At 46.9% G+C, this 12,862-nt stretch overlaps 1 protein-coding gene and 1 long non-coding RNA gene across 2 annotated transcripts in view; both read left to right on the top strand.

Moving 5' to 3' along the window:
* The window catches only part of LOC142793763 (cell adhesion molecule Dscam1-like), a 510,593-nt gene that overhangs the window by 36,263 nt on the left and 461,468 nt on the right, over nucleotides 1–12,862 (top strand). The gene's annotated exons all lie outside the window — the stretch shown is intronic.
* LOC142787193 (uncharacterized) lies at nucleotides 10,071–10,813 on the top strand. Its single transcript, XR_012889251.1, has 3 exons — nucleotides 10,071–10,232; nucleotides 10,288–10,401; nucleotides 10,693–10,813. It is a non-coding gene; the product is annotated as an uncharacterized LOC142787193 (long non-coding RNA).

Raw genomic sequence — 12,862 nt, 5'->3', positions numbered from 1 at the left:
ATATGCTTGCCAAAAAGAAGACTCAGCAGGAACCTTATATCTTTCGCTGACACAATGTCGCAAACTTTATTCAGTGACCCCAGTCTTTGTAAATCTCGCTTGTAAAAACTTGATACATTTAGGAAGCTGCAAGTTTCATCACACCTCTCTCGCCAGTATGCAACTTTACTGTACCGGCGGTGGTTAGGATGGGCCTCTACGAGAGCTTTCTGCACAGAAATAGCAACTTCCAGCTGTGACTCATGCAACATCTAAAACACAAGGTAATATTTACTGCGTTTTAGGGGCGAAGCTCCTTATGGCGTGGCTTGTGCGTCCCTCGTAGTACGTAATCACCTGTGGCACATACCCGAAATGGCGGCCCTTACAATTTTGACCTCCAAGAAGGTTCCGGTGAGAGATTTCTTCTGTGCGTTGTTGAACAATAAAAGATAGTGCTCAATGCACATGTTAATGGCTGCTAAGGGTGAATGAGAGACAGGAGCATTCGGCCTTTAGGTAACGCGCACCCTGCGATCCCCATTAGCAGCTATTGGAATGTACATTTAGCCTGATGTGACAAGAAAGGGTTGCTACGTTATACTCGCTGGGTGTAACCTCCTTGGTTTTAGAAGGGTTTAGCGAGGGTTCGGCCGCATAGCCATGAATACAGTGAACTAGTATATACCATGCACTCGAGGTGGTTCAAGGTGGGAGAGAGAGAGAGAGAGAGAGAGAGAGAGTGAGAATTTATTAGAAGGCAGAGAGGTCGGTCTGAGCCAGTTCGCTCTAGCTTGCTACTCTACACAGGGGATAAGGGAAAGGGGAAGAAAATAGGGATGGAGGGTGATGATGACACAAGAAGAGGTGGTGCGTATGTACAGTAGCCACTTAGCATAGTACCCTACAGTCTAGTTTCTAGTCCAGTGCTTTTTATAAAGTCTAGAACAGCCTTTGTAGCAGTTTTTGACACTGTTTGGTCGTTCATTGCTGACAATATGTGGCAATATGTGGCGTTCATTGCTGACAATATGTGTCACTTAATGATGTTCGTCCAATGCTTGCCAACATTGCAGTTAGCATTTTTCTTTGCGCCACGTATAATGCACAGTCACAAAATATGTGAGCTATCGTTTCACGCACTTGGCAGCGTTCATAATTCGGGCTGTCCGCACGGCCGATTAGGTTGGTGTAGTGGCGAGTGAAGGCGATGCCCTGGCGAATTCGGTGCAGTATATTAGCATGTCTTCGGCTGATTTTATCTGGAAGACGAAAAGTCATACCGGGGTCTGTTTCCCGCAGGCGCTTGTTCCGGTGATCTGGTAGCGACCGGTAAGTGGCAGTGCATTCGCGCATGAGTGATCTCAACAATGTGCTGACGTCACGTCCCGAGTACGGTACTTTGACGTACATAGGAGCGTTGTATATTGCCGCTCTTGCTTCCCTATCGGCTGTTTCGTTGCCAACTAGGCCGCAGTGTCCGGGAATCCATTGGAGTGTAATCAAGTGACCGCTCCTGTGTGTTAGGTCAAATGCTTGGACGATTCCTAACGTTAACTCGTAAAATTGGCCTCTTCTTGAGCAAGAATGGATAGCTTGAAGCGCTGATTTTGAATCAGACAGAATCGTCCATTTACGCGGTGCTTAGTCGTTCACAAATTTGATGGCTTCTTTTATAGCAACAAGTTCTGCGGCTGTCAAAGATGACCTATGATCTAATTTGTACTGTCAGGAAATACTGAGTTGAGGGATCACGAAGGCTGCAGCTGAGGCGGATGAAGTTACGGACCCATCGGTGTAAATGTGTACAGAGTCGCTGTATCGGTCATCTAAATGTGCCAAGGTGAGTTGCTTGAGGGCAATATAAGAAACACGTGACTTATACGAAATTCCACGTATGTGAAGGCACACTAGCGGTTAAGGCAATGTCCATGAAGGCACTGCAGGGATTTCGGCAGGTGCAAAGCCTGAAGGGATCATGTGCCTATGCGTATCGAGGCATCGCGAATAGGTACCGCCTGGTCGGTCCACTTGTAGCGAAGACAACGGGTGCTGTGCATGTCGGGTCAGCAGACGAAGGTGCACTCGAAGAGGCTCGCAGGACGTGTAAACCTGTATAGGGTAGGTGCGTGACTCCCCTATAGTGCTAGCGGTGGACGTGCACCGTAGCAGGCCAAGGCATATTCTCAGTGCTCATGCCTGAAAGCTCTCTAAAGTACGAAGGCACGTTGCCCGCATGCTGGAAAGCACAGGTGAGCTGTACCTTATATAGCCCACAAACAATGCCTTGTATAACTGCAGAAGACTTTTCTCCGAAGGGCCCCATCTCAGTCCTGCTATAACACGAAGAACATACACAGAACTGATTAGTTTGTTTCGCAGCACAGTCACATGCTTTGACCAGGACAGGTTGCGATCAATGACGACCCCTAAATAGCGGTGGTGCTTGACCACGGGAATCACTGCTCCATGAGCGAAAATTGGATACCACGACATTGATTTCTTTGTAAATGCCAATGCAGCACATTTTGCTATTGAAAGTTCCAGGCCCTGACGACGTAAGTACTTAGATGTAATTGATGTGCCTTGCTGTAGCCTTGCTCGCAGTTGTGGTCGCGTTGCTCCAGATGCCCATATGCATATGTCGTCCGCATACGCACTGATTCTGACAACGTCGGGAAGCTCAGCTTCAAGGCCAATGAGTGCTATGTTAAAAAGCATGGGGCTCAGGACGGCGCCTTGTGGAACTCCACGGCTTACGAGGTGCCTTACTGTGTCACCGTCGGATGTCGACATAAAAATGGTGCGTCCTCTGAGATAGCTCTCTATCCATGCGTGTAGTCGGCCACCTACGCCGATGTCTTCAAGTGCGTTAAGAATGGCCTCATGGTAGACGCTATCGTACGCGCCCTTTATATCTAAGAAAATGGCCCCTACCAATCTCCGACGTTGTCTTTTCTTTTCAACAGAAGAAACTAGATCTACAACACCGTCTATAGATGATCGACCTCTACAGAAATCAATTTATAAAATCTGCTAAGCCGACATTATTCTCCAGCAGCCATTCCAATATTTCCAGCACCATGCGTTCCATCACCTTACCGATGCAACTGGCTAGGGCAATGGGTCTATAAGAAGACAACTCGTGTGAACACTTGCCTGGTTTCAGTAAGGCCACTATGCGGCTGCACTTCCAACTCTCTGGGACTGTCGCTGTTTCCCACGTAGAGTTGTAGAACGACAAGGGAGCCTGCCTTGCTTCCTGGTTGAGGTGATATAGAGCCGAATAAGTAATTCCGTCAGGCCCTGGTGCGGACAATCGTCGGGACGAGGAAATCGCAGCGTTGAGTTCGTGCATTGTGAATGGTAAGTCGAGGCGATCGTCGCTGGATGGCAGTGAGGCTAAATACGGAGGTGATATCGGTGAGGAGGACATACCTACGAGTAAGTGGCAGTAATCTTCTGCAGCCTCTACTTCAGGTCGACCTTGCTTTAGAGCCAAAGATCGGAAAGGGAACAACTGTTGAGTGGGCGTCTGAAGGCTTCGGACCGTTTGCCATATTCGAGACAGGGGTTTGCTGGGATCAAGAGAGCTACAAAATATCCTCCACCGTTGCCTATCGAGCTTATCGAGGTATCGCAATACATGTCGTTGTGCTTGGCGTGCTGTAGATAGGTCAGATGGTGATCACGTCCTCCTGTATTTTCTCTCTGCCCAGAGACGGATTGCACGAAGGTATTCATGTTGTGCGTAAAGTTGTGATCTTGGTAGCGACACATTCACAAGTTTCGTATGAGTTGTTAAGGCTGATGCAATTAGGCTTTCTATTTCAGAAATAGATTGAATGTTCCCGCACTGAGCATTTACAGAAGCTTGAAATCCTGGCCAGTCTACGCTTTTCACAGGCCGGGGAGTCGAACGACGGAATCCTTTTAGCTGTATATATTTAGGGAGATGGTCACTTCCATGTGTTTCAACGTCTACGAACCAACAGGTAGTAGGCAAAAGACTTCTGCTCACAAAACATACGTCTAGACATCTGCTGTACGATGCGCCACGGAGGTAAGTACGTGAGCCATCGTTAATAGACATCAGGCCCTGATTGAGCACAAAATCGGCAATGTCACTACCGCGGGTGTTCATTGAGGCAGAACCCCATATGTGATGATGTCCATTGAAATCCTTAACTAATACATGAGGTCCAGGGCAAGCTTGGAGCACAGACAAGAGATGGGAACAGCCGACGTGGCTTCTAGGAGGAATGTATTCACCAATGATTGATATTGAACGTCGCTTGTGCTTTATAGATAGGCAAATATAGTCGTTAGAAGCATGAGGAGCCACGGCATGTCTCACGTACGTTAAATCTTGACGTACGCATATAATTACTTTGCTCGCATTTCGATCATCACTTGACCACAAAGTGACGTATCCGGAAATACGAAACGACATCATATACGGCTCACATATTACAACCAATGGAAATTTGTATTTAAACATCCATTGTCGAAAGTCAGACATTCGGCTTCGCAAACCTCGTGCGTTCCACTGCATTAAAGCAGAGGTGCGCACACGTTCATCGAAGAAATTCGCCATATTGTTTATGGAAGGGTCAGCAGTAGCGGTTCCAGCCCGTTGAAGATCTGCACTGCTGTTTTCGCTCCTGGTGGGTGTAGCTCGTTGAAAATCGCACGAATAGATTTTAGTAGATGTTTCAGCATAGTTTGGCTCTTCTCAGTGTCTTGCCTATCAATTTCCGCCCTCTTTGAAGTTGCCGCCGATGATGTGGTCTTTTTTATTGCTCCGGTCGGTAGCGAAGGCCACTCAGTATCTGAAGCATCGGCATGCAACGCGGGCGTTGGTCCACTTTCTGCATCCCTGGGACGTGGTGCGTACAACATGGGTGTAGCGGCCTGATAATGCGCACGTGTATGTTCATGTGTTGCTGATGGTGATGCATCACTCCTATGTCCACTATGCTTTCGCTGCTGCCTACGTTTTAGACGACGTCTGTGTCGGCGGATGGACGTTACTGCCTCTCTGTGTGTCGAATTGTCTCTGACCATCCTCCGCAGGACGCGAATTTCTTCTTTGATCTTCGGGCACTCTTTCGACGTTGCTTCATGTGCACCAGAGCAGTTTGGGCATTTCAATGGAACAGCACTATCGCAGTTTTTCACCTTATGAGACCCGCCGCACCGCTGGCAAGTTGTCTCACTTTTGCACACTGCGCTGACGTGTCCCAACTTGCAGCACTTGTGACACTGCAAAGGCCGTGGCACGTAAGGGCGCACGGGATGTCTCACGTATCCAACCTTCAGGCTAGGGGGCAGAGTCTCAGAATCAAATACTAGTTTGATGCAGCGAGGCTGTCCGAAGTGGCGTATCGTCACAATTCTGACTGTCGACGTCACAAGATTCTGCAGGTCAGCGTCTGTGATGTCAGCGTCGACATCATTTATCACGCCAGTCGTTGTTCCTTTCCCGTGAGCGAGAAACGCGCGAACTGAAATACTTTCGAGCTGCGTGATGGTCTTCAGTCTGTTAAGAATGGTTTTGTTTGTCACATCAACTGACAATATGTTTTTTCTGCTATTTATGCGAATTTCATTCACTTGAGCAGGTGCTACTCGCTCGAAATAATTAGTCAATGGTTGCCTGTTTAGTGAGTTCAGGTTGTCTGATGTAGACATGGGTACATACGAGATAGCGACACATCGCTTGCCTTTGTCTAGCGCCGGCTGTGGCTCCGCCGTTGATGACGTCCTGCGAAGCTTCCTTTTCAACCGGCGGGTATGGAATGTCCTGAAGTCGGCTTCCAATTCCATCTCTTCCACTGATGAGCTCTCGGTAGAATCATCACAAGGAGCATATGCGCCAACGCGGTCACCCACATTCGGTCCATCCTTATGCAAACGGCTAGGGCCCGCTGTCTCGTGGGATGGATGGTCCCCCATCCCGGGGGGTGACGTCTTCCGTTCCGCTTGTTCAGAGAAAGTCGGGAATTCTGACAGTTTAAGAAAAAACGATAGTTGTTCAAGGTATAATTATGCCCGAACGTATTTCTTCTTCCTCCATAAGTTCTATAAGGCGTTGCTAAAAACTACGGCGCTATCTTCAAGGTGGGAAGTAAACCCGAAGCGCAAGCCGTAAGAAAGTGTGCATGTGCCACCTCCCGCTTAGTCCTTGAAATGTCCGCTGAATGACGGTGCTTCTATATGGAGAATATATGATGAAAATATGCGAGATTGTGGTACTTGGAGTGCTGAATAGATGGACAAACGGACACACAGACAGATGCATGGATGGACGCATGAACGGACGCAGGCGCGGATGCATGGACGAACGCAGGGACGGACGCACGAACAGACGCACGCACGGACGGGCGGATGGACGCATGGACGATTACACAGACGTACGCCGGAACAGACGGAAGCAAGAACGAATGGACGGACGAATGCTTCGCCCCACTCCCCATCATTCACTCCGTGGATATGGTGCCATTTTTTTTTGTGATCGCTTTGTGAGTGAACGCAACATTTTAATGCGAAGTGTTTTCTAGCGAACTTTGGTGACATTGAGCTTATCTATCTATCTATCTATCTATCTATCTATCTATCTATCTATCTATCTATCTATCTATCTATCTATCTATCTATCTATCTATCTATCTATCTAGCCGCCTACGGCTTTTAGCTCTCCTGGCCGTTTGGATAATGGCATCGATACCAAACTTGGTATGGCATAACAAAACTTTATGACGAGGATATCTGATTAGACATAACATGAAAATCAGGACAAGTATGTCATGCATGTCATGATATACATTCCATGGTCTTGCTACTCTTGCGCTGGTTTCCTTCCCATGACATCTTGCAAAACTGGTATAGTATGACCAGACAGCATGGCAAACACAAGCAACAGACCCTATCATGAAAATTATGATGTGCGTGTCATGTAAGAACTTGACTACATACCACGCTCATGATGCGCTCACGGCCATTTCGCTAGCGTTACGTACAAAATTTGTATTATGGTAGTGAATGGATGACGAACTTATCTGACTGGTGCAAACATGATGATCACGAGATGCATGTCATGCAACAACATGACTTCATGCCACGCTAATAAGGTGCTGGTGGCCGTCTCACTAGCTTCCATCGTACGACAGTTGGTATTACGGGACGTGAATGGCTGACGGAGGTATGAGGTTAGTGGAAACATGATAAACATGAGATGCGTGTCATGTAACAATATGACTACATGCTTCGCTAATGATGCGCTCACGGCCGTTTCGCTAGCTTCACATGTACCAAACTTGGTATTACGTGACGCTAACAGACGACATAGGCTAATGACACAACCAAACATGATATTCACGACATGCGTGTCATGTAACAACATGATTACATGCCACGCTCATGATGCGCTCGCAGCCGTTTCGTTAGCTTCACATATGTCTAATTTGGTATTACGTGACACCAATATATGACGAAAGTATGTGACTGGTGTAAACATAATAATTATGAGATGCATGTCATGTGAGAACATAACTACGTGCCACAGTCAAGGCGCCAATGCATTTCGACGTGACGCGGTGCGCGTGCTCGCTGGCGTTTATAATGTCGCGTCACGCCGGCGTTGCCACGCCAAGCGCCGGTCCTGTCATATACCCGCAGCGCGCACCGCACTGGGTTGCTTTCACGCGTCCGGGTTTCAGGGCGTCCGGCCATAGAGGAAGAAGAAGACAGGAGCGGACACTCCGCGAAACCTGGCCCCAGGAAGTGCGTCACGACTACGTAACGAACTAGTGCTCTCACCAAACGTCAAAGGGCGCAAGCACAAAAAAAAAAGTTATAATCAATGCAACAGAATTGTTTTTACAAAATAATAATTATACGCCCAAATCTGGTATGTTCTTTATACATAAAAACAATTTATTCAACACATCTTACGCAATTATTTCTCTTCAGCCGTACTGTCATAAACACCATCTACCCAGCGACAAGCCCATGCATGACTGACAGCGAGAAGCTTTCGTCGCTTTCGTCAACGTCGGCTGCTTCGGCGTTTTTGTGCGTGAGATAACAGGTGAGGCACGTTTTCAAGCGAAGCTTGTTGAATGACATGCTGTTGGTCTTGTTGGGTCATTTTTTCAGAAAACGGTTACACTTGCGCAAATAAGACACCATGCAACAAACATAGAAAGATGCACACACACACGTTGCGCTTCGAGTGTGCGAGTTTGTTTCTTACGTGGCGTCTCATTCACGCAGTTGTAACCTTTTTCTGAAGCTTGTAAGGACTAGGAGGTTCGCTAAAAAGAAAGTTTGTGGCTCTATGCGGCGGCTAGACGGGAACATTGTGCAACGTATGCAGTATAGCAAAGGCGGCACTGCGTCAAGCCAAGGCGACGCGTGCTGCGTCTGCCACGGACGCGAGCGTCTGTGCGCTGAGCGTAGCTGGGCAGCTAGGTCATAGGCTCGGTGCAAAATATTGAGAAGCATTCGCTGGGCCTCGCATGCTTCACGACGCGTTTCCCGAAGGCTCGGAACACGAATAATTCTTGGTGTGCCGGAGGCCAATCTGGACTAGCCAAGTGGCCATCATCTTCGTTTTTTCGCTAGCCTTGTGCCACTAGTGCAAGCTGCTCACAAATTTTTTTGACGTTTCTAATATAATTTTACCACATAAATTTCAACTACGATTTTCCTTCCCAAGGTACTGCTGATACTGCGTACGTACGAAGGTGTTCTAAAGTTCCCAGGCCACGATAACATTGCATTACAAGGGATAGCGGCCTGAAAACTTCTGAAGATCTTTGTACGTGGTCTTGACGTATATCTTTGCAAGTCAGTGTTTTATGGGTCAGAGATGAATCACTGGTTTTGTATTGTGCATCGATTAGCTAATCATTCAAAGGGGGTTGTTGGTACACTTATGACGTGCACATATCTTTTTCGTAATTTGACAGCGAAGCATCCACTTACTAACATTTTCAGACCGCGCTGACGCCATGCCGTCCGGCGGTCCAAGCTACGGCAGCTACTGCTGTGTATCGTGGTGCTTCAACAATGGCAGAACCCACAAGAAGCCTGGGACGAGTTTCTTCCGCATACCACGGGACGGCAGGTGTGTTAAAGCTTTTGTATGGTTTGCATGTCTTTAGGCTTACTGTTCGTACTTGCTCAGTGAGGATAACAATAAAAAATCACTATTCAAGCACTTCCCCTTTCAGCTGATAGTTCATTGCCAATGCAGGATGAAAGCATGGATGCAGTATGCTGGACGCGATGATCTCCTTAGTAAGCCGGCCAGCCTATTGTACGCAACGTACAGGGTTTGTAGCGACCATTTTGCTGCTCAAAGTTTCATGGACCCTGGGCACACAAGGCTTACAAAAATGGCTGTTCCCAGTGTGCAACCAGCTGCACCATGTAAGTGATTGACTGAAACTCAAATATGTGCAATAGCAGCCACTTGTATTGAATCAGTGGCGACAGTTAACCGTGAAGATCTTTGTAGCCGATGGAGAAGCCTCACTATAGAAGTAACACTTGGAAAGTCTTAAATTTTGTGAATTGTGGGCTATTACCTTCCTAACAGCAGCTTTACATTTCTGTCGTTTTTTTATGCTCTTGACCTGCGCAACTTGTTTTAAAAGACTTTAAAGGGCTATTTCACGTTATCTTCAAGCCTGAGTGCACATGTACATATACCTTTCATCAGTGAAAACTGCCACTGTTGATAATTCCAAAAATTACAAATTACTTGTTTCCTAGTTGGTGCCTTCTCTTTTCTTCCACGTTCGACCAATTTATGCGTTTGAAAGAGCTGTTTAAGTTTCCCCATGCTACAAGCTTTGTAACTTGTACCAACTGCTCATATATGCAGTTTCTCTGAGCGTCGCTTAAGTAGTGACTGTGACATGGCTGCAGAAGCTGCACTGCAAGGTGCGGATGAGCTTCAGTTTGTGTTATTTTAAGCCTCTTACTGATACATTGTCGTAATTTCATTTCTTCAGGACCTGCGGTGGAGGCTTCAAAAAGCAGCTCCCACACATTGAGGCGCCCTGATGAACAGGGTGCGTTCAGTGTCGCGATTTCTTTTTTTTTACCGAAATTGACTGTTGACCAAACCTCTGCAGGTGGCAGCTCCCTTGTAGCTGGTGAAAGAATTTCCGCTGACTTCGTCTTGCCGGAGAAAACCTTAACCAGTCATTCAGCTGTCACAAAAGGAACTTGTGTGACCGGTAAGTTGTATGTTTACTTCAACACCAGAGTGGATTGATATAGAGACTTCCGCAGGCCGCTCGCAAGATTGTTCCGACAGCACTGTCCGAGGCACTGAACAAGCTTCACAAAACTCTCCAAAAGACGTCTCCGCCAACAGCTCCACGCCTGAGTGCCCTAGACAAAATGGTGACTATGCTTTTATTGCAGCTGTTTTTAATGTGCTATTTTATGTTTAGGACATTCTGAGAAAACTATCCTCAAAAGGACACTACGTGTGCACTTACAAAATGTAAGGGTGGGCTCTCAGTGACTTTTATTTTTTGTGTGCATTGTCAACATTGTGAATGGTTTGTTTTTAGGTAGTGGAATCGAAAACTTTGCACCACAGAAAGTTGTGCACCTTGGGTCTGAGCGAGGAAAGTGCTCGTATGGGATTAGTTGTTCTTCGCTTTTACATCCATTTTTTGTTTATTGCAGTGCGTTCCTGTGTGCCAGCGACAATGTCTCCATCAATGAAGTACAAGCAAACCATTAAACATTTGCAAGCCAAAGTAGCAGCACAGCGGAAAACTACCAAAAGACTTCGGAGACAGCCTCACCAAGCACCGTCATCGACTTCAAAGGCCCTTGAAGTTATCCGACCGCACGTCACCGAGCAGGTTTTTAAACTTCTTTCTGCACATGTTCGCTTGAGGCCTAAACGCAAGGGCAAGCGGTTTCCCGTGTGGTTCAAGAAATTTGATCTTCACTTAAACTTCCGAGGTCCGCGAGCATACCGATTTCTGGCTCCATATTTTTTTTGCCCTCCCGGCGTTCATTAAGGAGGTGGCTAGCTAATGTAAAGATGACTCCAGGCATAATTCCAGGAATCCTTTCTTCCATTGCAACAAATACTCAAGCTTGGAATGAACGGGACCGAGTGTGCGCTTTAGTTTTCGACGAAATAGCACTCAAAAAGAATTTGTACTATGATGCTGCAAGAGACGTTGTCCAGGGTTTTACAGATGATGGCACTCATCGCACTTCAACCATCGCTGATCGAGCACTGGTGTTTCTTCTCGTTGGCGTTTCGAGAAAGTGGGTTCAACCGGTTGCTTTTACTATAGGGCACACATCAACACCATCATCTGTTATGCATAACTTGCTGGTGTCACTCATTTTGGAGCTTAGGAGCATTAATATTGCAGTAAAAGCAGTGATTTGTGAACAGGGCAGTTCAAATGTAAGTCTCGCTAACCAACTAAGAGTGACTGTAGCAAAGCCTTTTTTTGAAGTTAATGGTGAGCGGGTATATTACATTTTTGATGTTCCGCATTTTATTAAAACAACGCGCAATAATGTCCAAGCACACAAGTTATACATTGGGGATGACATCGTTAACTGGTCGCACATTGTAAGCCTTTACCAATCCTCACATGAGTTGCGGTTGCGATTGGCTCCAAAGTTGACTGAACGGCACGTTCATCAGAAACCTTTTTCTAATATGAAGGTCAGCAGAGCAACTCAGGTCCTCAGTGCATCAGATTCGATTGCTATCACGGCATTGGTGTATGCGAAGGTGCTGCCTGCCTCGGCCATTACTACAGCTCAATTTTGTGATCGTATGGACAGGATTTTTGATGCCTTGAACAGCTCGAGTAAAAAAAGAACTTCGCAAAAGCTGCGGCATGCAATCATGAAAAATGATTCAGAGCGGATTGACTTCCTCAGAGGCCAGCTTCCCTGGATTGCATCATGGCAGTTTGTTGGCAGACGTCAACCACAAACCATCGTAGGTTGGCAAATTACAATTCAGGCAATTTGTCAACTATGGGACAACCTCTCCAAAAATTACAATTTTGAATACCTGTTAACACGCAGGCTTCAACAGGATCCTCTGGAGAACATATTTGGCAAAAACAGGGTTGCAACACCAACCCCAATGTAGAACAATTTATTTGTGGCCTGAAGCACATCTGTATAAGAAAACTCTTCAAGCTGCCAGAATACGGAAATGTCGAGGATGATGAATGTGACCTCCTCCAGGAGCAGCTCTCGCCATTCTCCCTCACCAGTGCGTCTCTTGTGGATAATGAGGAGTGTGCACAGCCACAGCATGACGACTTTCCCGCTCTAGACGATCTCTCTGAACCTGCGACAAACGTTCACTCCCATATTATCGATGACTCCGCTGCATATTATGTGGCTGGTTTTCTCATCAAACACTTCCTTCGGAATGCATGTGACGGTTGCAATTGCCCACAGTTACTGAAAGACGACAGTGAGACGCTTAAGGGTACCCGCCAGTATTTCACAATGCTCAAAGCATACCACGTCCCCAGCAAACTCTTTGGGAATCTCACTCTGCCATCAGAAGCAGGGGGGGACGCTCTAGGTGCCGACCAGTGCGGACGCGCGAAGATCGGCTCCTGCTTTCAAGAATGCTTTCCTGTGGTATTCACGAATTTGTCGCCGAGTTTTTACTCTCATCGTGTGCCTAAGTTCTTAAGAAATCAGTAGATACCACTTTTGTGCCGGTGAGTGGACTTTTAAACCGTTTTTTGGGACATTTTTACACAGCAACGCCACCGGGGGATTTAGGCCTAACCAAGGAGGCGATTGTCGCCGATGCGCCGGCCCGGCGCCAACGCGACTCAACGCTCTGCGC

This window comes from Rhipicephalus microplus, chromosome 2, assembly GCF_043290135.1.
Source record: "Rhipicephalus microplus isolate Deutch F79 chromosome 2, USDA_Rmic, whole genome shotgun sequence".
NCBI lineage: Eukaryota > Metazoa > Arthropoda > Arachnida > Ixodida > Ixodidae > Rhipicephalus > Rhipicephalus microplus.
The sequence above is the reverse complement of the archived record's forward strand: the minus strand, read 5'-3'. Positions and strand labels throughout refer to the sequence as shown.